This window comes from Pleurodeles waltl, chromosome 10 (assembly GCF_031143425.1).
Source record: "Pleurodeles waltl isolate 20211129_DDA chromosome 10, aPleWal1.hap1.20221129, whole genome shotgun sequence".
Classification (NCBI taxonomy): domain Eukaryota; kingdom Metazoa; phylum Chordata; class Amphibia; order Caudata; family Salamandridae; genus Pleurodeles; species Pleurodeles waltl.
In genome coordinates this window covers 217,765,368-217,791,184 of record NC_090449.1, presented here as the reverse complement: position 1 = coordinate 217,791,184, position 25,817 = coordinate 217,765,368, and positions in this window count along the sequence as shown.

The window sequence follows — 25,817 nt, the reverse complement described above, 5'->3', positions numbered from 1 at the left end:
CACGCTATCCAACATATGTGGTTGCTTTGAACCTGTCATATAACACTGTGCTTGGTACTGTACACTGCCGAGAAGGCTCTGATGAGGCTAACAGTGTGTGCAAGGAGTTTCTGGCTCAGTAAATACATGGATACTATTTAATTTACATAATGTTTCTCTTTCAATTATTTTCATAGACAGACCTCTGATTACAAAAAGCAATGATTTTGGCGTTCTATTCTCTCTTACAGCGAACACCGTCTCTGCATAAGATTGCACATAATTAGAAGCTTCCAATTTGAATAAGCCTTTCACCAACCACGAGCAGTTAAAAGGGACTGGTGTGGCACATGCGTTGAAAAATTATTTGTATGTGTACTATGTCAAGGATATAAACACTTTCTAAAAGTAGCTTAAAGACAGCTGCAATAACCTCATATCAATTTTGAAAGTCAAAATATGAAATCATAATCATGAATAATAATCTTCCTTTTGATTTCAAGGCAGGCTAAATTTAAGGATCAGGGGACAGCAGTAGACATGAATTTATCATTAATCTGCTAGATTATTCTTTTCAATTACATATTTCACTATATGAATTACCCTTTTCAAAAAGACAATCTGATGTAAGTATTTAACGAGGTTTTGGCGCAGGGCAGGTCCACAAGGATTCTTGCTGTGCTGTCCTACGTTAAAAGAAAAGGGCAGGAATGCACCTTATCTGAGATAGGGCACATTATTGTCCTTATTCCCTGTGCTGGTGCACAATAGGCTGCCAATGCAGGCACCCATGCGCTATGGTGCAAGGGTGTCTGCATTGCAGCGATGATTGTTTTTGTGCAGGGCTAGACACCTTCCTGCACACAAAAAAATCACAAGAGGAGTTTTCCTCTTTCTATGTGTGCTACAGAATGCAGCACACATAGAAAAAGGAAAAAACAAGGAAAAATGAAGGTATTTCTCGTCATTGTGTATCCCTTATGCCTCCCCTCAGAAGGTGTAGGCTTTTGATGCATTCCCAGGTTTACGAAATCTCGTAAATCAGGGAAATGTGTCAAATGCCATGCGCTTTACGTGGGGGCACTCACTATAATGCCCATGGCACACCTCCCTATCGCAGAGGAGCCAATACAGTGACTTGTGCTGCATTGCCTCGGTCCATATCTACAAGGCTATGAAAAGCCATGCAGGGTGGCTGTACATGACCTTGTAGATATGGCCCTGCAGTGTACACCGCTGCACTATCACTAAAAGTGATGTTCCGGCGGCGCACAGGGGCTTGTAAATAAGCCCCCTAGTGTTTAATTAGTGATGGTTACAAATGGGTTGCTTTTCGCAACATGGACCATGACCGACGTAATTATCAAACCACATTCTAATGCTGCACGCAGATTGTCGTGCTGATACTCGACAGGAGAAGCCCTAAAATATACAAGACTCAGGAAGGGGAGGGAAAAGGACTGAAAATATATTGTGAGCTTGGCCAAAACACCACAGGTTCTACACCTGCCAAGTTCCAACCTCTTGTTGCACCACCCCAGTCAGAGGTGGTGGACTGCAGGATTTCTGCCTTAGCTGTCTCCACTTTTTGAAACCCATGTCCTGATAGCCACTGGGCCAGCAGATCAGAGTGATATTGCTTCAGCCATTAGAAGCAGGATAATTTCCCTGTCTGGCATAGTAGTCATTAGTAAGAAAACCATCTGCCCTTCATGCCCACTGATTTTTATTTTTTTCTAAAGTAAGCCAACGCTTTGGGAGGATGCTTTAGAAAAAACCCCAAAAAAAGCCCTGCAGGGTTAAAAAAAAACACAGTGCCCACTCAGCAAACTACACTTCCTGTAAAGCGTGTGCCATATTGGAGGACGACTTGCAGGCATTGAACTCCATACAAGGCATGGAAGAATATCAAAATATCCCAGTTCTCCACTTGGAGACCACAGACCAGGACCTCTGTTTATCTGGCTCTGAGGTGGGTCTAATTTAAATATCAGACATTGCAAACTGTTTCCATCGTGGTACATTACAATGTGTTTATTACAATGCATATCTTCATGGTGGAGGTGGAGCAATACGGTGGCTGCATGAGATGGCCGTGAGCTGCTCCCAGTCGGACACCAGAGCCAGGAGTCTTTTGGCCAAAGGAGCATGCCCCTGGGGGAGGCTTTCAGTTTGTGGTACATGGTAGAGAATCTGTGATCACCCAGAGGAAGCAAGTGCGAACGAGCAGCAGCGGGAAAGTGGCTGCAGCGGCAATGGGTATTACGTGTTTGGGAACACCTGGTTATCTTGCTCAGTGGTCTGGGTGGTGGCTGCTGCTGAGGAATGATTGTAAAGGTCATGGGACCGTAAGTTGTCGGTTCGAGTGCAGCCAGCATTAAGCAAAGGGGCGCAACCAACAATCAGATGACAGTGATGATTCTGACAATTGTCAATGGAGGATCCAGCTGCAATATCGCCAGTGGCACCAGGAGGCAGAGCACCTGCCGGGGCATCTCAAGTGGAAAATCTGAACAGCCAGAAAAAAAAGATAAGGGGAAGGTGGACCCGACATATCCCTCTTTCCTCCAAACTATAGAGCACACTATAGCGGAGACATTTTGGAAATCAGAAGGGGACTTGAGACAACGAAACAAAGAGAAGCTTCCTGCTTGGCCTTAGGTGCAGGAGCAATCAGAGGGATTGGAGACATCAGGTATTAATCAAGGCACACCAATGGGCTGGGGACAGCAAGACAAACTGCCTACCAGGCTAAACGGGACACTTTCCACTTGAGGTCACAACTTCCAACTATTTATAAGGGGCTGCTTCCTAAGGCACATTGAATACAGCTACTATAAGAAGGTGAGGTTTAAATGGTTAAGGCAGCCTACAGGATCTGGAAACAGGTAAAAAGTAAAATAGGAGTTACTAGGTATAACAGATATACCTATCTTCCAATCAGTTTTTCATGACCAAGTTTGTCATTTATGCGAGCAATCTTGAGTGGGCAGGCAGTGGCATAACTAAGTTTGAGGGCGCTCCCTGGAAAGTACATGGAGTGCTCCCCGGACCAGTCTGGAGCTCTCAGGCCAGGGTCCACCCTGTGCACAGTGTACTGTACTGAGGGGGCCTCCTGGAGCTTAGGGCCCCACACATCACTGGGGATGTGGGGGCTAATGTTACACCACTATGGGCAGGTTGGAGGATCTATTCTGCCATGGGCAACTATGTTCATTTAGTTACCAACAGCAGGACTTCAGATTTGGGAGGGAAAACTTTCTTTAAGTACCTGCAGAATAGGGATTTTATAGTAAAGCTCGGGAGTGAGCTATTATCTGTTGACAAAATCCCTCTTATGGAATTAATTATTCAGTGAGAAAACACAATTGGGCAGATCTATAACATGTTGAATGAACTGGTAGGGGACGACTTAGCAATTCAGGGGCATAGGTTGGGGGATTTGGGATGCAGAGTGTAAACATTCAAGTTTTAATTGAGGTTAATATGAAGGTGCTGCTCACTGCAAGCTCGAGAAGCCAGCATTATAAAACCATATTTAATCTCTATTGTACTGTGGCTGTCCAGCTGTGGCAAAAGAGCCGATGATAAATGCCCATGTGTCAGGATGGCTCCTGCAAACATGGCTCCAATATTTTGTAAATGTGGTAAACTGCAGGCCCTGCAAGAAGGTATTGAGGTTTTTCTACAGAAGAAGTTTAAAGAAAGGGCCGATAGCACTCCATCACTGATGCTTTTAGTCCTCGGCTATCGGTTGTTAACGCGTCCCTTTATAATAATTTATTACACATCAGGACTCGTTTTAGGCCAATGAATCTTTTGACCCAGTTGAGAGACACCTTAGGATGAGATAGCTAATCAATATGTCAATCAATACATCAATAATGTCATCAATATGTATTACAACAATGCATTTCACTTTAGTCAAAGACATTAATGAATTCAAGACACCACCATGACCTGGCAGTAATGAATAACCACACCAGTTTAGTAGAATTTTATGAGTTTTATTCCCTATTAGTTACAGTTCTAAGAGCAAATATGTTAATCTTAAAGCCAAGAAGCAAAGTAGCACAGTCACAATATGGCAACTCTGATAGGATTTCATCGAAGCAAAATGCATGAACATCAGAACATAGCATGGCGTGTACATAGATCAATTTTAGCAGAATGTCATTAGCGCGTCAGTTCAACAAAGCTTAGATTCAGTCATTTGTTTATTTGCGTCAGTTTATTGAACACCTGTCCTAACCACTGATTAGCATTGGCATGTTGGGCTTCATGCAAAATGATTTAGAACACCAATTTGGAAAACATCTAAACTATGGTCCCTGTCAAAAGTAAGCAGTTGGTACCTAAAGAAAAAGCAAACAGACAAATTACAATTTCATTGTCGTAGTTACCCTACAAGGTTTAGGTCAGCGCTCAGGTTCAGTCTTTGTTTTCAGGACATCAGTTAAATCGCCATCCGTCAGAACTCAGCTCCGGGGCAAAGGGGCACTTCCCTCATAAGGAGGTAAAGTGTAAAAAGAGCAATCTAAAGGAAAGGATGGTTTTAATAAACTATAGCTAGTCACCAAACAGAGTGACAAAGTTTCTGGATACAATCAATAGCATTCCCTACCTAATTCTGTTGGTCCTCTGTGTCATGGGTTTTTATCCCTTTTTCGTTGTACATTCCCCTATTATTTAATTGGTCTGCGGTTATACCCCACAATCTTTACCCAGTAAGAAAACAGATTATGTCATTAATCTTTCACCCCATATTAGTTTATAGACTTTTTCTTGGTCCATATCATTGACGTCTTCAGAGGTAGCACGTCCGGTATAATTTCATCCTTCTGTAATTCTTTGCACATCTTTTGGTCTGTAGCTCCATTGTCTTCACCGGTTTGAATGACCTTGTACATTACATTAATCTACACTGTTGCATTTTGTTTAATATTTTCTACAAGCAATGTGAATTTTCATGAGAACGGATCTAATATGGTTACATTCAGCTTCTAGTTTGGAGAAAACAAGAGGTCATGTCCTTTTGCGAGTCAGCACACTGCACGTTAGGAAAAATACATTTAAGAAGAGAGCCAGGCAGCTAAGCTTCGGCTCATGCTAACTTAAAGCCTACAAGATTTCTTTAACATAACTTTAATAGCATAATCATTAATAATTAGCGCAAATCATTCATTAATTCGAATATTCATGGGCATTAGTCATTTTTATTAAACCACGTATTCATTGGCGGCCACTCCCCGTGGTCATATTTCAAGTGCACGTTTTAGCAAAACAGGTCAATACAATTTCTATATGGCATTATCACACATTAGTTCATAAACATTTCAAGTTAATATAGATTCTATAAGCTACGCTCTCTCAGTCCCTCCTTTGATGACGTTCGTCATCACATAAATCTTTCCCTTTTGACCTTTAACTTTTAATTTTTCACCTTGCGCATAATGCGCATTTCAACACCCTGTCCTTTGTGTGAACTTCCCAAATTTCATTAAACATTTTCTCCCTTTCACTTTCCTCATTTCTCTTGTTTCTCTTTGTACAATTTCTTTTAATTTTGTCATTAATTTTGCATGCTCCCCATTAACCTAATAGACAAGCCAGGACAATTAGTAGACCCCCTAATATTTTTGCAAGTACCCCATTACAAATATTGCTAAACCAACTCCCTACTCTGGCAATTCCTTTTCCCACTTTCTCCTACACTCCAGGTTCCTTCAGTTCCTTCAAATCTGCACTATCTCTAGTTAGGTTAGTAAGCCTACCTCTAATCTTTTTACTATTATCTGGTATAAATGAGCAACAATGACGCTCGTTGAGCATCTTCCAGACTCTGCCGCTCTTTGCTAAAAGAATGTCTAAAGCAAGCCGATTTTGAAGAGTCATAGCTCTTTCTGCAGCAAGTTCAGTATCCATCAGGAGTATGCCCCCTGTGAAGTTTGTCAGCATGTTATCCACAATAGTAGACAACTTATGGAGTTTAAGATAACCCGTACTGAAGGAATTATGGCTCCAAATATGTCACCAACGACAGCAGCCGCTGTCTCTCGTTTTTGTCTAGCATGTTGTAATTCAGACGCTTTAGGTATTTGCTTTGAGTTATCAATCTGGTAAATCTTTAGGAAGACTATCCCCAAATAACATGTCCCATACCATCCCTTAGGGAGACGGTAATAAGCATTTAGTCCACTGATATAATAGATCCCAGGGATCGCTGTCTCCTGTCCATTTAACATGAATGTCCATTTACTCTGAAACAAAAACACATGCCTGCATTCACTCGTTCCCACAAATAAAGTGTCATGTTCAGATTTTGGCCTATATATACAAAGCCTTCCTACATGTAACGCATCTATAGCCTTGCGTCTTTATTGCAGTGTAAGCATAATCATTTGCATATGTGCGTTTCTCTGGCCCCTTTTCTAATCTTTCCTTCAGTGCTTTGCGTCTATCATCAGTGTCTTCTAAGAAGCTTTTCTCTACAGGTGTTAATTAGCAAGTCAAATTGTTGCGGTGTGCATAAGCTGTCCCAAATGTAAGTGTTGGTTCAAAGAAACCTCTGAATATTTTTATACTATGCTCCTTAGCTAATTTGTTCAGAAACTCAATCACAGGCACAAAGGAAAACACCACATCCAAGTTAGAATAAAAGTATTGCACATGCTCCTGGTTATAGAATCTTGTTAGTAGTAAACTACAGCTTATCCCATATGTTAACGGCAAGCTATGGTAGGTGACCCCTTCTTGCACTGATGAAGGAATCTTTGTGCACACATAACAATTTCCCGCATCCATGGTTTCAACGTACTCATTCAGCAAGCGATAGAAGACGTTAGTGGAGAGTTCCCCTTTTGAATTAGTTCCCTCATGCAAGTGTTTTGTATCCTGCTCAAACTTTTCCCATGGTGTTAGTGTTGTAGTTTCAGGTTTTGAAGTATTGTTATTCACTTTCTTATCCAACCACGGCATTCCCACAATCACACCTACAATTATTATTGCACATACACTACCTAATATAAGGCTTAACCAACCACACACTTTACCCTTCTTGCTACTACCTCTATTATAAGCCATGGTCTGTAAAGAATCAGACAGTAGAACAACTCAAAACAAACAACTTGAGGATGACTTAAAAGCTCTCTTTTTTTTTTCTTCTTGATGCAAGTCTCTCTTTCTCTCTGTGTGTATTTACAGCGTTTCACTCACTCCAGGACCCTTTTGTCAAATTAGGTTAGCAGCTCGTCATAATCGTTTTTTTCCAAGTCAATTCAGGGTTTCAATGTCACATCCGGTAATTTTTCAGTCTCTTTTCTCAGCTTTTCAGCTTTCAATTTCAATTTAAGACAGCCTCTTTCTCTATCTGATTTCAGGTACCGTACTATTGGCCTGGTAATTCTTGATCAAAACAGAATGCTAAGAATTCTTGTTGCCATTCAGATGTCGTTGCATATGCTCATTCAGGACCTGCGTACCTTCTATTTGCGGTTCTTTTTCTTTTCAACCTGCGTTCTCCTTCACTTAGATTCTCTATTCTAGTTGTATCGAGTTCTTCTGTTATTGTTTCACCTGGTACGACCTTTTCTCTTGCAGCCTGTTTCTTTGGCCAGTTATCACCCTTATACATCTTTTTCCTGCTTGGCCTTTCAGGACGCTGAACAGCACCCTCCTCTTGTGCTATGGTGTTTTCTCTTGATGGACCTGCCACTGGCTCAGGGGATGCAGGTGGACTTTGACCTCCCTCTACTATTTCCCCTTCTTCTTCTTCTTCTTCTTCTGGGTCTGTAACAGGTTCAAGCTCTAACCGTATCCGTCTATTTCTGGGAGAACCTCTCCTTGACTTAGTTCTCCTGTTGCCTCTACTGAGATAGGCTCACCGTCTTCTCTCTCAAGCTCGTTTACTGTTTGAGGGACTAAGCCATACTCAGTGGGCTCTCCTGCAGTCTCAGTTCCCCTTTGGCCGTTCTCTGGCCCTGAGACTTCCTTCTCTAGAGCTTTTTTAATTCCAGGCACTTCAGGTTCCTCATCAGTCAGACATGTTACCTTCTTTGTGTGACTGGCATGTATCCAGTTTGGAAGGACTGAACATTTCACAGCAGTGGTTGTTGTTAGTATTACTTGATATGGTCCTTTCCAACGCGCCTCCAAACACGACTTTCTCACGTGCTTCTTGACAACCACCCAGTCACCGGCTTGCAGGTTGTGACCTGGATCACTGATCGGTGGCAATGTGTTGGCCTCCACCTGGTGGGAAAAAGAGCGGACCACATCAAACCTTTGCAGCAGTCCAACACCATATCATCTGTGATATTCACAAGAGCATTTGCAGGTACTGTAGGCAGCCTCATAGCTCTGCCCATGAGGATTTCATGGGGAGATAGCCCTGTCTTCTTATCAGGGGTGTTTCTCATCGACATCAGCACTAAGGGCAATGCATCTGCCCATTTCATATTGGTAGCTGCGCACATTTTTGCTATTCTCGACTTCAAGGTACCATTCATCTGTTCTACTAGTCCTGATGCTTCAGGGTGGTAACTACAGTGGAGCTTTTGTTCAATGTCTAATGCAGCACACAAGAGCTTAATCACCTCATTGTCGAAGTGTTTGCCCCTATCTGATTCTAAAGAGACCGGAAAACCGAACCTGGGTATTAGCTCTCTCAGCAATAGCTTTGCAGCTGTGAGACTGTCATTCCTACGTGTGGGGTAAGCTTCAATCCAGTGGCTGAAAACACACACAATCACCAACAAGTACTTCAATCCACCACACATTGGCATTTCAATAAAATCCATTTGCATCTTGCCAAATGGACCTCCAGCTCTCCCTATGTGACTCAAAGTCACCACAGTCCCTTCTCCGGCATTCATCAATTGAAAGATGATGCACCTGTGACAGGTAACCTCTGCGGCATGTCTGAATTTCGGGTTAAACCAGTCAATTTTGAACAATCTGATCATAGCATCTATCCCAAAATGTGCCTGCCCATGGTAAAGTCTTGCAAACTGTGACAAAAGGCTGTTTGGTAAAACCAGTTTCCCCTCCTCTGAGACCCACAAGTCATCAGCTCTTTGTGCACATTGCATTCTCTGCCAAGAGCTTTTTTCCACTCTACTTGCACGACTCTGCAGTGATTTTAGCTCATCTAAATTATCAACCACTCTTAATGCAAAATTCAAACATGTCTCATTTTCAGTTTGCAGTAATAGTTCCCACTGATCCTTGAACGGTATACAGTTCAATGCGCAAAACCTTACGAATTGATCTGCATAGCCGTTTCCCATTGACACAAAATCTTGTGACTTAACGTGAGCATTGCATTTCACCACAGCAATTTCAAGAGGCAACTGAATCGCATGTAGCAAATCCTTAATTTGTTCGCCATTTTTAACTGGAGAGCCAGAAGAGGTCATTAAGGGGCATATTTATACTCCGTATGCGCCGAATTTGCGTCGTTTTTTTCGACGCAAATTCGACGCAAAACTAACTCCATATTTATACTTTGGCGTTAGACGCGTCTAGCGCCAAAGTTCATAGAGTTAGCGTCATTTTTTTGCGTGAACACCTTCCTTGCGTTAATGATATGCAAGGTAGGCGTTCCCGTCTTAAAAAATTACTGCGATGCATATGCGTCGTATTTATACTCCCGGGCAAAAATGACGCCCGGGAGTGGGCGGGACTAAAAAACCTGCATTTGCGACGGATTTTAGCGCCTGGGTCAGGGCAGGCGTTAAGGGACCTGTGGGCTCAGAATGAGCCCAGAGGTGCCCTCCCCTGCCCCCAGGGACCCCCCCTGCCACCCTTGCCCACCCCAGGAGGACACCCAAGGATGGAGGGACCCACCCCAGGGACATTAAGGTAAGTCCAGGTAAGTTTTTTTTTTTTTTTTTTTGTGGCATAGGGGGGCCTGATTTGTGCCCCCCTACATGCCACTATGCCCAATGACCATGCCCAGGGGACAGAAGTCCCCTGGGCATGGCCATTGGGCAAGGGGGCATGACTCCTGTCTTTGCTAAGACAGGAGTCATTTCAATGGGGGATGGGCGTCATTAAAAAATGGTGCAAATCGGGTTGTGGCGATTTTTTTGCCTCAGCCTGACTTGCACCATTTCTGGACGCCCATAGGCCATTTTCCCCCTACGCCGGCGCTGCCTGGTGTACGTCGTTTTTTTTAACGCACACCAGACAGCGCCGGCGGCTAACGCCGGCGAACGTCATTCAATAAATACGGCGCCCGCATGGCGCTTCAGAATGGCGTTAGCCGGCGCTAATTTTTTTGACGCAAAACTGCGTTGGCGCAGTTTTGCGTCAAAAAGTATAAATATGGGCCTAAACCTCTCTGTGACCACAACTGGCCGAAATCATGTACAATGCAAAACCCGTATCTGCTGTCAGTATAGATAGTGACTTTCACATTTTCAGCTGCGTGGCATGCCTTAGTAAGGGCGATTAATCCAGCCACTTGAGCGGAATACACTCTTTCGAGCCAGGAAGCTTCTACAATGCCAGCTATTGTACACACTGCCTAACCAGCTCTCAGTATTCCAACTGAGTCTTTTTAAACAGGATCCATCAACAAACATAATGCAGTCATTTTCTTTTAACTGCGTATCTTGAATGTCAGGTCGGGGTTTGGTACATAGTTCTGTTACCTCAAGACAATCATGCTCCACTTCCTCTTCATTATTAATCTCAGTATTTTCAACAGGAAGTAGAGTTGCCGGGTTCAATACAGTATGGGCCAGATGTAGCAACTTTGCAAATTGCGACTTGCAATTTGCGAGTTGCATCGCTATGGGGTCGTAAAGACCCACCTCATTAATATTAATGAGGTGGGTCGCAAATTGCGGCCCCATAGCGACTATGGGCACACACGGGTATGGAGGCCTGCTGTAGTCAGCAGACCTCAATGTCCGTGACTGCTTTTAAATAAAGCATTTTTTTTTTTTTCAAGTGTAGCCCGTTTTCCTTAAAGGAAAACGAGCTGCACTTAAAAAAAAAAACGAAACCTTTTGTTTCGGATTTTTTTCAGGGCAGGTAGTGGTCCCTTGGACCACTACCTGCTCTGAAAAAATAATTTGGGGTCCAGTCACAAAGGGGAAGGGGTCCCATGGGGACCCCTTCCCGTTTGCGAGTGGGTTACCATCCACTTCAAGTGGATGGTAACTGCGACTCCATTTGCGACCGCATACGCGATCGCAAATGGAGTTGCATACCACTGCAACTCGCAAATAGGAAGGGAACACCCCTTCCTATTTGCGACTCTGAAATGCATTTTGCGAGTCGGTTCCGACTCGCAAAATGCATTTCTGCATAGCAAACTCAGGTTTGCGACTCTCAAACGGCGATTTTCGCCATTTGCGACTTGCAAACTGTTTGCTACATCTGGCCCTATATCTCTTTAAGGTGACATTTGGCGACCCCAAAATAATTGTCTCATATCGGGTAAGTCGGGCATTTGTCATGTGCTGAGTTTTAGTTAGAGTCAACAGAATTTCAACTGAATGTGGAACCAATACTTTTAGGGGATGCCCCATCACTATGCCTCCACACAGTTTGAGGCTTTGACCAACTGCTGCAACTGCGCGCAAACAACCCGGTAAGGCTGCTGCGACGGGGTCCAGAGTAGCTGAAAAATATGCTACAGGGCGGTTTGCACCTCCATGGACCTGTGTTAAGACAGACAGAGAACAAGCATCACGTTCATGACAAAACTGTAGAAAAGGCTTTGTATAATCAGGCATACCTAAAGCTGGTGCCCTGCACATGCACTCCCTCAATTCCATGAATGCCTCAAGCTCTTCCTCAGATAAGGGTTTGGTATATGGTTCATCCATGGTTTCCTTGCCTGTCAATTTTATCAATGGTTTAGAGATAATCTAAAATTTGGGAATCCACTGGCGACCATTCCCAAGAACATCCTTACATCTCTCTTTGTTGTCGGGGGGGTTCATCTGCAGTATGGCTGTTACCCTTTCTTTTGATATTCTACTTGGATCCTTTCTCAATCAAATGTCTTAAGTATTTCACCTCTTTCTGGCAGTACTGCAACTTCTTCGGGGACACTTTATGTCCATTCTTTCCCAAATGGTTCAGTAAGGCAATTGTGTCATACCTACAGTCATCTTTTGTTCTGGATGCGATCAGCAAGTCGTCAATGTACTGCACTAGAGTCGAACTAAAAGGCAATTCTAGCTACTCCAGGGGCCTTATTTATACTTTTTGGTGCAAAAGTGCACTGAGGTAGTTTTGCCCCAAAAAGTTTTGCACCGGCTTGCACCATTTTTTAGCACCAGCTGGGCACCATATTTATGGAATGGTGCAAGCCGGTGCAAAGGGTAGGTTAGCTGAAAAACAAAATGACGTTAGGCAGTTTTGAGTCAAAATAAATTATTCTGACCAGATTAGCATCATTTTTTGATGCTAAGGGGCATATTTATACTCCGTTTGCACTGAATTAGCGTCATTTTTTTAAAACTCTAATTCAGTGCAAAACTAACTCCATATTTATACTTTGGTGCTAGACCCGTCTAGCACCAAATTTATGGAGTTAAAGTCATTTTTTGGAAGTGGAAACCTACCTTGCCTTAATGAGATGCAAGGTAGGCGTTCCCGTGCAAAAAAATGACTCTATGGCCTCAACACCATATTTATACTCCCATGCAAAAATGGTGCAAGGGAGGGAGGAGGGGTCAAAAAATGGGGCAAAGCCTGCTTTGCCCCATTTTTTAAGACCTGGGTCAGGGCAGGCGTTAGGGGACCTGTGGCCCTATTTCCATGGTGGAACACCATGGAATAAGCCCAGAGGTGCCCTCCCTAGGCCCTAGGGGCACCCCCACCCACACTAGAGGGACTGCGAGGATGGGGGACCCCATCCCAGGTAAGTACAGGTAAGTGCATTTTATTTTTGAAAGTGTCATAGGGGGCCCTGAAATGGGCCCCCATACATGGCACAGGGTGCAATGGCCATGCCCAGGGGACCCCTGTCCTCTGTGCTGGCCACTGGGGTGGTGGGCATGACTCCTGCCTTTGCTAAGGCAGGAGTCATGTGGCATGGTAGGTTTAGCACAATAAAATGACGCTAATCTGGTTAGAGTCATTTTTTTTTACTCTAACCTGCCTAAAGCCATTTTTTGGTGCTAAACCCTCTTCTTCTATACTGCCAGCCCCACCCGACTAAAGTCATTTTTTTAAACTCTAGCCTACCTTTTGCACCGGCTTGCACCATTCCATAAATATGGTGCCCGGCTGGTGCACAGAAATGGTACAAGCCGTGCTAAACTTTTTGGTGCAAAACTGAGTTAGTGCAGTTTTGCAGCAAAAAGTATAAATAAGGGCCAATATTTTGTAAGTTTGCGCACTTTTGTGTCATAAAATGACGTTAATGCGGTGCAAAAAAAGTTTAAATCAGGGCCTTGGTGCTAGATGGGTCTAGCACCAAAGTATAAATATGGAGTTAGTTTTGCACCGAATTAGAGTAAAAAAAAATGACACTAATTCGGTGCAAACAGAGTATAAATATGCCGCAGAGTATAAATATGCCCCTAAAATGGCGTTAAGGCCATAGAGTCATTTTTTGCACGGGAACGCCTACCTTGCATCTCATTAAGGCAAAGTAGGTCTCCACTTTCAAAAAATGACTTTAACTCCATAAATTTGGTGCTAGAGGGGTCTAGCACCAAAGTATAAATATGGAGTTAGTTTTGCACCGAATTAGAGTAAAAAAAAATGACACTAATTTGGTGCAAACAGAGTATAAATATGCCCCCAAATCCTTCTTCAGTATCTGATTGAAAATGGAAGGTGACTCAGAAAACCCTTGAGGAATTCTGCACCAACTGTACACCTTGTCCAGGAATTTGAAACAGAATAAAAATTGGCTGTCCTCATGAAGAGGCACTGAAAAGAATGCTTGCGACAGGTCTACCACTGTGAGCCATTCTGCCTCTCACGGAACCTGGAACATGATTACTGCTGGGTTCGGCACTATGGGGCAACATTTTACCACAATCTCCTTTATTTTTCTCAAATACTGCACAATTCGAACTTTCCCACAAGGCTTTTTTCAGACCCATTATTGGTGATTTATATGGGCTGCTCAATACCTCCTTTAGAACTCCCTGCTTTACAAAATCCGCAATTATCTGTGACACTTGGATAAGTACATCTTGTGCCATATGGTACTGCGGCACCTGGGGAAACACTGCAGTTGGCTTCACCTGTACTTTAACCGGTTCTACTCCTTTTATCAGTCCCACTTCCTTTCCTGTTAGGTCCCACACTTTCTCTGTCACTGTTCCCTGTAACTCAGCTGGTAAGTCAGTCACTGTAAGCATCGGGAATAAGATTATCAAAGGATAATCTTCATTTGCTGGCTCCGTTTCTGATTCTGTAGATTGTCCATCATCCCCCTCATCATCACTGTTTGTCTGCACTTCAATTTCATCATTAGAACAAGTAATCCAACATTTCGTTTTGCATAATATGTCTCGTCCCAGTACAGACACTGGACTCGAATCGCAGACGACAAACTTATGCAGTCCCTGGAAGTTTCCAATCTCAACCTGAACCGGATTGGTAATTGGATTTGTCAAATACTGATTTGCTACTCCTTCTACTCTTATGGTATGTCCTGAAAGTGGCAGTTTTGGAACCTCTACACTTCTGACTGTAGAACGTGTAGCTCCCGTATCAACTAGGAATGAAACCTTGTGTCCCATCACCTTTCCCTCTACATAGGGTCCCCGTTGATCTACTTCTAGGGACGCTGCAAGCCTGCACTCCTCACTTTTTTTGAACTGTCATCTGACCATTCATCATTTATTCCATCTTCACCACGCAATGGGAATTGCTGTACTGTGTTATTTTGGCTCACTACTTGACCTGTGACCTGCTGAGGAAGCATCACCTGTTGCTGTCCCATTGGAGCCAAGGGTAATTGCATTTGCTGTCTAGGTACCATGGGAACCTGCTGTTGTATTTGCTGCATTTGTGCTGGTTGAACACGCAACATTTGCATTTGCTGCATGGGCTGTAGCCCCTGCATCTGAACCATGTTATTCTGGAAGTTTTGATGTTGACCTCTCATTTTTGGGCCTCTCATATTTTGAAATGTACCGACATCAGTGCTTTGTTGAACGACACCATCATGCACCACATTTGGGCATTCCCGCTTCCAATGCCCCACGCCCCCGCACGCGTGACATGGTGACATCTTTTTCACCCCCTATCCATCATTTTGAACCACAACAGTATTCAAGTCTGGACCGCGATTCACAAAACCTCGACCTCGGCCTCTTGGTTGGGCCTGAATCACGCTATTCCCTTGTGGTTGCTGCTGTACCATCTGCTGGATTCCGTTTCCCTGCACACCTGCCTGTGCTGCCCTTATCTGCATCACCATCACTTTCTCCTTCAACTTCCTCTGCTTCAGCTCAATCTCGTCACTACAGTATTTCGCATACTGCAACACCTCATCAATCGGCTTTGCTTGCCAACAGATCAAATGATTCTTAATCATCTGGCTAACCTCTGGCCTTAGCCCTTCAACAAATCTAAACACAAGATGGTTCATATCTTTCGGCTCAATAGTCTCAGTACCACTGTAATGTTTGAATGCTTTCAATAACCTCTCATAGTAAGCATGGATTGACTCTTTAACCTCCTGTGATGTCCGGTCGATTTTCTGCCAATCAGTCACTTTCGGCGACACCTTCTGTTTTAAAAACTCAATCACTTTATGATAGTACTTCCTCACCTCCTCAGATGGTGCTCCAGTTACCTTATCCCTTGCCGGCTCCTGTGTCGGGCAGTCTACACCTCCCTTGCACTCAAGCCATAAGTTGGGCGGAACAATAATCTCAAATAAGGTATTCAAGTCTTCCCAGAGACACTTTGCAAGCTTCACAAACCTATCTGTCTGCTGATACCATTCTATCGGCTTCTCCCTCAACCTGGGATAATCATTTGTGAATGACAGAATGTCCCCCTAGTCCACGGTACATGGACTAGAACTCTTCCGGCTGTTTCTCTCATTGGTAGTATTTTTACCGTCCCGGTATCTGGTGAAGCTTTAGTCGGACTTGATCCTATACTGTCACCTTTTTCCTTATCTCTCTTCTTTGCCCATCTGCCTTCCCATTTTTCTAAAGCTCCCCAGATCTGCGCACTTTGCAATATCTCTTTAAGATGTTCCAGCTGACCTCATGTGGTCAAAATCTTTAGAGTCGAAGTCTAGTCTGTAACTTCTTTTCAAATGTTTAGTATTCTCAATGTCATTGTTGTATTTGTCTGCCAGGTTCGCCAACCTCTGATGCACCTTGCCCACCACTTTAGTAATCTTGGGGCACAGATACCTTAACTCCGCTTCTGTGTATGACTCTAATCTGTTTACCCCTAATGTTCCTTCCACTAGTTCAGCCGCTTCCACACCCAGTCTTACAAAGTTCAGGTACTCATCTCTTTCCGACCCTTCAGACTTTTCTGCAGTTACTGCAGTCTTCTGTAAAACATAAGACTTTTCTAGCCACCCATTTAATTGTTGTACCGAAAAACCTTGCAGTGAAATATTCTCTGCATGCATCAATGGTGACTGTGAAGCATTCATACTTATTGTCTGTGGGGTCAGCACACCTAGCCCTGCCTGTCTCATTGCCTCCAAAGGTGCTTCAACTGGGCTAAGGTCTAGCAAGGACCTTGGTCTTTCAACTGATTGCTCTACCGGGGCCATTAACTGGGGAATTCCTATGGACTCTCCTCCTATTGCATCTTGGGTCATTACTCCCTGATCACACATGCCAGGCTTACCTTGCGCATACAATGGCACTGGTGGACCGACAGTAATTGGTAATGATATGGCAGCTGGTGTCTGACCTGGTCCCAAACCTCGTGGAGCAGTAACTCCCAGAGTTTGACTCTCTGAAGCCGGGGCAGGTACTAATGGAGGTCCTGCTGCTGGATTATACCCTGGTATCAGCTGTTGCTGCGGCTGGGGCAGCAATTGTGGAGTTGGCTCAATCTGTACTAACCTCGATTTTGTATATATCGGGTCAGGCAGCACTATCAGATTTGTAGTAGTCTCTAGTACTGGGACGTCTGGATAGATTCTCTGTATCTGTGGTGGAGGTTGCAACTGTATCTGCATGTCTGGCGCAGTGGGTACACTGACACCACCATGTGTCAAACCCGTATCACTAGTCTGCACTGTATCAGTAACTCCCTTCTCCTGCGTCTGGTTCCCAGGACCCGCACTAGTGCTCAGGGCATTGTCGTCTACTGCATAAGGTGGCGGGCGATCATGCAACAACTGATTAAGAAACTCTTCATCGTCTGAGTCATTTTCTTCTATCCAAGATCTCTTAGACTCTTTAGGCTTACTAGAGTCCTTGTCTGTCTTACAGGTAGCTTTCTTTCCCTGCGTTTCATCTCCTTGTGTTATTGCTGGGAAAAATTTAAGTCTGTCAACTATTCCCCATCTCCACATTTTGCTCTCATTGTCCCATCTAGCCTCAGCTAAAGTCTTTTCTGCAATTTCTGCTGTCTTTGTTTAATAGCCATTAAATCCCAGAGTGCTAATGCTTTGTACTGAGCTGGCCTCGGAGGTGGCTTTTGTACACTTAACATCCACCTCAAATTCTCTAAAATTCTCGTATTGAACGTTCCGTGCTCCGGTAACGCCAAACATCCCTCCTTTTCTGTCAATTTGCGCCACTGTTTCATCCATAAGCAAGGCGCGACTCCCTTCTCCTCCATTACTGTATAAGCTGGAGTACCCTCAGGCGGTGTAGGCTTCCCTTCACTCGCCATAATGTATGCTTCTCCTTTTAGAGCACTCCTAAAAGCTCTAATAAAATTCATCTTTGTGTCTTTTCTTTTATTTGTATTTAATCAGGAAGTGACTTTAATTCCCAGGACACTCTTCACCCACCTTTCTCAACCTATTGCCTCTCAAGGACGGCAGCCAATCCGTGCGCGACCCCTCTCGGCAACTAACCTATCTAGCGCAGCAACTCTGATGTCACACTCACACACTCTGCAGCTGACAAAGTCTTGCGGCTTGTCCGCCCCTTACTGGATTCACACCAAACTAATGCATAAATTACTGCAAGCACCTTTAACACAACAACAACTCAAATTTGCCGGTTTACTACAGGAAGGGTACACAATCGCTTCAGACCTTTACAGAACTTTACAGAGATTTCACTTGAAGCCCCGGCCGCTACTCTCTCCTTCTCAGTTCCCACACACGCAAGCAGAATTCAACCCGCAAATCCTACTCTCAAGTTGTCAATGGTTTGTCCTAGTGCACTTTAGAACTTGCCAAATCCCCATCGAAGGTTTCACACATACAAATTTGACTCAAACTGGACTTGTCAACCACGCCCAATTGACCTAATTAAACTGCACAAATTACAACATAAACCCAAGTGTCTCCTAACTTATCAATATACTCCGGAGTCCTAGACTACGATGGGTCCGTACATTAACAACCAACCACGTGGATAATTTTGAGCACAAAGCACCACACTCACATGAAGTACGCCGACTTCTCTACTCTCATACTGTCGAGTACGCCCACTCCTACTAAAACAACATTTATCTGGCCTGAACACACATAATTTTCACAAATCACCTGCAAAAATGCATAAGCTGAGCAAGCGCAAATCCTACACCACACATGCTAAGACGCCGAGAAAATTCCCAACTCACTTAGGCAGGCTCCGAAATTCCGGGAAAGTCATGAGGAATTTAGAAACATATCATATCTCCAATTTGCATTATCTCAGAAAAACAATCTAAATAGTAATTCTCCGTCAAAGGGCCAAACCGTCGCTCTGCTACCAGAAACTGTTAACGCGTCCCTTTATAATAATTTATTCCACATTTAGGCCAATGAATCTTTTGACCCAGTTGAGAGACACCTTAGGACGAGATAGCTAATCACTATGTCAATCAATACGTCAATAATGTCATCAATATTTATTACAACAATGCATTTCACTTTAGTCAAAGACATTAATCAATTCAAGACACCACCATGGCCTGGCAGTCATGAATAACCACACCAGTTTAGTAGAATTTTATGAGTTTTATTCCCTATTAGTTACAGTTCTAAGAGCAAATGTGTTAATCTTAAAGCCAAGAAGCAAAGTAGCACAGTCACAATATGGCAAATCTGATAGGATTTCATCAAAAGCAAAATGCGTGAACATCAGAACATAACATGGTGTGTACATAGATCAATTTGAGCAGAATGTCATTAGCGCGTGAGTTCAACAAAGCATAGATTCAGTCGTTTGTCTATTTGCGTCAGTTTAGTGAACACCTGTCCTAACCACTGATTAGCATTGGCATGTTGGGCACCATGCAAAACGATTTAAAACACCAATTTGGAAAACATCTAAACTATGGTCCCTGTCAAAAGTAAGCAGTTGGTACCTAGAAAGGAAAAGCAAACAGACAAATTACAATTTCATTGTCATAGTTACCCTCCAAGGTTTAGGTCAGCGCTCAGGTTCAGTCTTTGTCTTCAGGACATCAGTCAAATCGCCATCAATCAGAACTCAGCTCCGGGGCAAAGGGGCACTTCCCTCATAAGGAGGTAAAGTGTAAAATGGGCAGTATAAAGAAAAGGATGGTTTTAATAAACCAAACAGAGTGACAAAGTTTCTGGATTAAATCAATAGCATTCCCTACCTAATTCTGTTGGTCCTCTGTGTCATGGGTTTTTGTCCCTTTCTCGTTGTACATTCCCCTATTATTTCATTGGTCCGCGGTTATACCGCACTATCTTTACCCAGTAAGAAAACAGATTATGTAATTAATCTTTCACCCCATATTAGTTTACAGACTTTTTCTTGGTCCATATGATTGACGTCTTTAGAGGTAGCACGTCCGGTATGATTTCATCCTTCTGTAATTCTTTGCACATCTTTTGGTCTGTAGCTCCATTGTCTTCACCGGTTTGAATGGCCTTGTACATTACATTAATCTACACTGTTGCATTTTGTTTAATATTTTCTACAAGCAATGTGAATTTTCATGAGAACGGATCTACTATGGTTACATTCAGCTTCTAGTTTGGAGAAAACAAGAGGTCATGTCCTTTTGCGAGTCAGCACACTGCACGTTAGGAAAAATACATTTAAGATGAGAGCCAGGCAGCTAAGCTTCGGCTCATGCTAACTTAAGGCCTACAAGATTTCTTTAACATAACTTTAATAGCATAATCATTAATAATTAGCACACATCATTCAGTAATTTGAATATTCATAGGCATTGTAATGTGCCACAATGTAAAATACCTTCAAAACGAGTCACTAAAACTCATACTTTGTACAATCCTTTGTTTTTAAGCAAACAAGTATCTATTATAATACATTTCTGTAACAGAATGTGTTATATATACATGTATGTGTATAAATATATTTACATATATAAGTGTACATTTAGTGCAAATATATACATATGTGTATATATATATATATATATATATATATCTTTTTTACTCTTAACTTCTACTCTCCTCTTAATCCTAAAAAAAACCTTGCCTCCCTTTACCTCACTCGAGTCCACAATCCTAAAATAACCCTACCTCCCTTTAACCTTGTCCACCCTTGAACACTAAAAACCCTTACTTTCCTTTTATCTTTACCCATACCTGAGCCCTTAAATGCTTTCTCCCTCCATTTACCTTTACCCACTGTGAACTCTAAAAATAACGTTATCTTCCTTACCTACAAATCACTCCAGAACTCAAAATAAATCCTTACCTCCCTTTATCTCTGCTCACTTTGGACTTTAAAAAAGCCAGACTTCCCTTTACTTCTTTCAATTTCTGAACCCTAAAAATCCTATATATACATATATATATATATATATATATATATATATATATATATATATATATATATACATATATATATATATATATATATCTGTTGTTTTAATAGATGCATTGTATTGGTGACCTGCCGTCTAAATGACCTCCTCATTATTGACTTATCAGTGGATCTGTACATGTCTATGCAAAGAGACCTTTGTATTTCTAATTAAACCTTTGTTCCCATGTAAAGCAGGAACCATATTCTAAAACAAAGTAATAAAATATTGTTATGGTGTGTTTTAATTTTTCTCTTGACCTTCATGAGAACCAAGAGAATCTTCATGATAGTGATACTATCATTGTCATGATGTGACCTCTTAAAACTGTACTGGCCTAGAAAGTCTTGTTGCAGCAGTAAGACGTCTACATGGAAAGAGTTTAAGGCCCACATTTATAGTTTGTGATGCAAAACTGCGCAAACACAGTTTTGCGTCAAAACGTTTAGCGCTGGCTTGTGCCATTTTTTAATTTAATGCCACCTGGGTGCCATATTTTACTGTGACGCAGGGTGGTGCTAAAAACTGGTTAGAGTCAAAATTGCTGATGATAGCCATTGCGATTTGTGGTAAGGCAAAATGACGTTAACGCCGGAAAAACGACTTTAACCTATTTTACGACACGGAAATATGTTGCAAACGGAAATGCACCATTTTTACCAACATTAGCGTCAAATTCAGATGCTGATGCAGAAAACAGTGCAAAGGAGAGACAAAATGGACCTAGAAAGCCAGGGGAGACCCCAGTGTGACCCCAGACAACCAGGAACCGGCCAGGAGGACAGACACTAGTCCCAGGGGAGGGAGAATAAAAAGCACAAGTGTTGTTTCAGTGCGGAGGAGCATGAAATTCTTGTGAGAGAGGTGACGGAGCAACGGCAACAACTATTCATCACCTCCAAATTGCCAAATGGCAGGAGAGAGGCAAGCTGGCAGCAGATAGCTTACAAGATCAACAGGGTGGCAGAGGTGAGGAGAACTGTAACTCAGTGCAAGAAACTCTGGCATGACTGCAAGGACAAAGGAGAAAATTGCAAGGAACAGGAAGGCAGCACTACAAACTAGAGGTGGAAGTCCAGCACCACAAGAGGACCTGGACGAGATGGAGGAGATGGTTGCATTGGTCATCCCGGAGGAACTGGTCACTGGTATTGCAGGACAGCGCTGACTACCAGGAAACACCACAGATGCAGGGTAAATCGCATGGGGGAAAATAATGCAAAATTGTCAAGTGCAAGAAGGAGAAGGCACATAGGACATACTCAATGCATGTCAAAGGAGTGGAGAGGGACACATTGCACATGAACTAAGCTGCACCATTCAAATGTACGCAACATATGCACATACACCTTGGTAGTGCCATGCACCACAACACATATACAACCTGGACATATGTTAACCACCAGGGATAAATACCTACATGTACATATGAAGCACACAGGATGGAAGGCACGTGTAATGACTGTGCCCCTGGTTGTGTCATCACAACATCCCTTGCATATAGTCAAACAAACCCTATCAACATGACCAAGACAGACAAGGAAGTCAGTCAATACTATTCCTTGAGTTACGTCATTGTGGTGTCCCTTGCAGAAACACCTTGCAACGGCCTTGTCTCATTGCCAAAACACATGTGTGCTGCATCTTACAGCACACAATACATTGAAACCTTTCCCAACAGTACCAAGAGATGTGCCGGAACTACCAGCACCTGACACATAAACAACACATCCACATAAGGCAGCCACTACTCCATCATGCAGTAAGGATGCCACTTAGGGTGCAGGGAAAAGTAATCTGGGCAGGCGCTGGGGAAATAGCAGGGTGGTCCTGTATCACTGGAAACATGCCAGTAGCTGGGTGGTTCATGGCCCGGCTACTCGCGGCCACGACGGATTGAGCAAAGGGTGCCCCGGGGGCACCGCAGATGACAACCCGGATGAGGAAGACTTCGGAAACCCGGAAATCCGGGTTTCCCAAAACACAAAGGGCGGACGACCGACGCGAACCGCATCGGAAGGAGAGACCGAGGATCCAGACGAGGAGGACGCACAGAGGCGAGAACCCCCAGAGACGGAGAAGAAAAGAAGCGAGAAGAAGGAACTTCTGATGACGTTGGGCATAGAAGGCCCGGGAGACTCACTGACCGCCACGTCCCTGGAGGGGCGTGGCTAAGGCAGGTACATTCCTGCTTTCAAAGTGGCTATTGGACACTTCTTGGGAGGGAAGAGGGAGCGGGAGGTGGAAAGGGTTAGGCGGGGACGACTTCACGCCTACGGCTGGGCAGGGAAAATAAGAGTAGAAAAGCCTGCCCTACATATATGTATATGCTTGGCTTTTTTTTATTCTTCTTCCTCCTCTTCTCTTTTTTCCACTCAAAAATAAATTAGTTGCTGACACAAATGAAGACAAGCTGCCCCTCTAATCCACTGCATGACGACCCGAGGAGGACTGTGCTAACAACAATCCCCCACTCACTATATGACTAGATATACATTTATTTTTCCTTTTCTCTTTCTCTTAACTTTCCTTGTTGATATATAGAAGTGTGTACTCTGGGAAATTGGGACACGGGGAGCACAACACTATTGGGTGAAATAGTGTGCAGGACTGGTGTTCACCCCAAGACCCCTCCCACATCACCGCACACTTCCCTTTTTAACCCCACACCAGGAGCCCAAATTAATAGGCTTATGTTGAGATGAAAGGTCAAAGACACATTTCTTTTTCGAAATGGAGTTTATTTCAGGAAGACACAACTTGGCGTTCAGCTCTCCGACTCCACTCGATCAACTGCCCTCCTTCGAATTCCCGCTCCCCTTACATTTCAGAATTAATGATGGCTTAGTTAAGCACATCATAACACATCCTCTCTCTTTCATTAACAAACAGAAAATGAGAAAGTTATTCTACAGTTACATAGCAACCAAAGCCTAATAAATAATATATGAAACAGAAATATGAGCATTTGATATAAAAGAGAATAACAAAGAATCACATAAAGAATCACATAAAGCCCATGAAATGAGCAAAGTCTTAAGCAATAAGATGTTTTCCCGTTGTCTACTAGTAAAGCTAAATGTAACAGGCTTCATCTAACAAAATCTTCCACGTGAGATGGTGGCTTTCTAATCCTCCTGTGAAGGACAGGGACTTCCTCACTCTCAACAGATTCATCACTAAACTCATTTGGAAGCTCATCAACGCAATCGCCGACAAACATCCGTCCCTTACCACCTCACCATCACGCATGAACATTGTTCCTGAACAACCTTCATCATACTCCTTATCAATTATTCCCCCCTTTTGATATAAGGCTACATTTCTGAAATTCCACCTCTCACCTTTTTCTAAAATCATGAAATGTGTACCAACTTGTTTAACCCGATGAGGGCCCTTGAACATGGTTAAACCTCCTTGTATTCTGCCCGATTTCACTTTCACCCAATCGCCTACTTTCACACGTGAACTAGCTCTTTCTCCTCTCTTGGGAAACCTAATTGAATCATTAGAAGTAGTATCCCCACCCAAATTGTTTTTTAACCATCCTGGCACCAATTTAGTGCTGGGTAAACGCCCCCACATGTCCACGAATGGAACTCTCTGAGTAACACTGTGTGGTGTGGTACAGAAAGCCCACACCATGTCAAAAATGGTGTCCTTGACATCAGACTGATTCGTCAAAGCCAATTCCAGAGTCCCTTTAAGCAACCTGACAGCTCTTTCAGCTGCACCATTGCCCCTGGGATTATACAAGGATGTGCAAGAATGTCTGACTCCCCAAGTTCTTAAAAACTCCATCATATCATGCGAAGTAAGTTGCGTGCCATTATCTGTAATAAGAACTGCTGGAGCCGCTTCTTCCATAAAGATTCTTTTTAAAACACAAATGGTGGTTTTTGTAGTACCATCCCTTAAGAATTTGTCAAAGTCGGATTCCTCGGGATTTATGTCTTTGTTCTGTTATGATTTATTGTTGGCAATTATCACTTCAAATTTCATACTCAAAAGGGAAAAAGAAGATCATCATGAAAGGCAATCTAAAGAGAAAATTTCTTAGACGTGCATAGAAGACAATTACAAGGATATTTAAACATTTATCCAATATTTATTATAAGGCAAGTAATACGCAAATATTTAATAATATATTCACAAAAATACTATCTGAGAAGAAATATTAATATCCTTCAAATATGTTTATCTAATAATTAAAATATAATATGAAATCTACAATGTATTTTAGTTAACATCTTTTTGTCCAAAATTGCACAATGAATTATAAAACTAACTTTTCAGCTTTGTAAAAATACCTATGAATCTTTCTTCTCAAGAAACACAGTGAATTCTAATGTTTAACCTTTCACAATAGAATGCGCTCTTACATTGATTCTTTCTTCCTAATAAACAAAAATATTTAAATAAGAAGTCTTTTTAAAACATGAGCACGCACGTAAATGTATCATCTGTTTAAACATTTAAGAATAACATAATTCAATTCAGCTGGAACCATTTATAAAGTCTGCAAATGACCATGCTTTCCTAAAGCAATGTTGTTAAAGGTCAAACACTTGCTTTGCTTTTCAGATTTTTAACTAAACAAAGATACTGAAGATTAAACAAGCAATTACTTCAGTTTCCTATCCTAAATAAACAATGTTACTAAACATGAAACTCTCAGCTTAGATTCTGTCTGCAAAATAAACAATGTTATTAAACATGAAACATTTGCTTCAGTTCAGTCTTTCAAAAAAGAAATGTTCCTGAAAAGTAAACACTCTTACGACAGCAAGTCCGTCCACTTGCTTCTTGGAACTCCAGAGACCATCCACTGCACGGCAAGGGACCAAAAGGGCAAATCCAGATGGGAATCACCAAACCAAATCCAATCCAGGCAAAGTCCAAAATAGTAAGCACAGGGAAATGGGAGTGGTCGGTTTTTATAGCAGAACCACGCC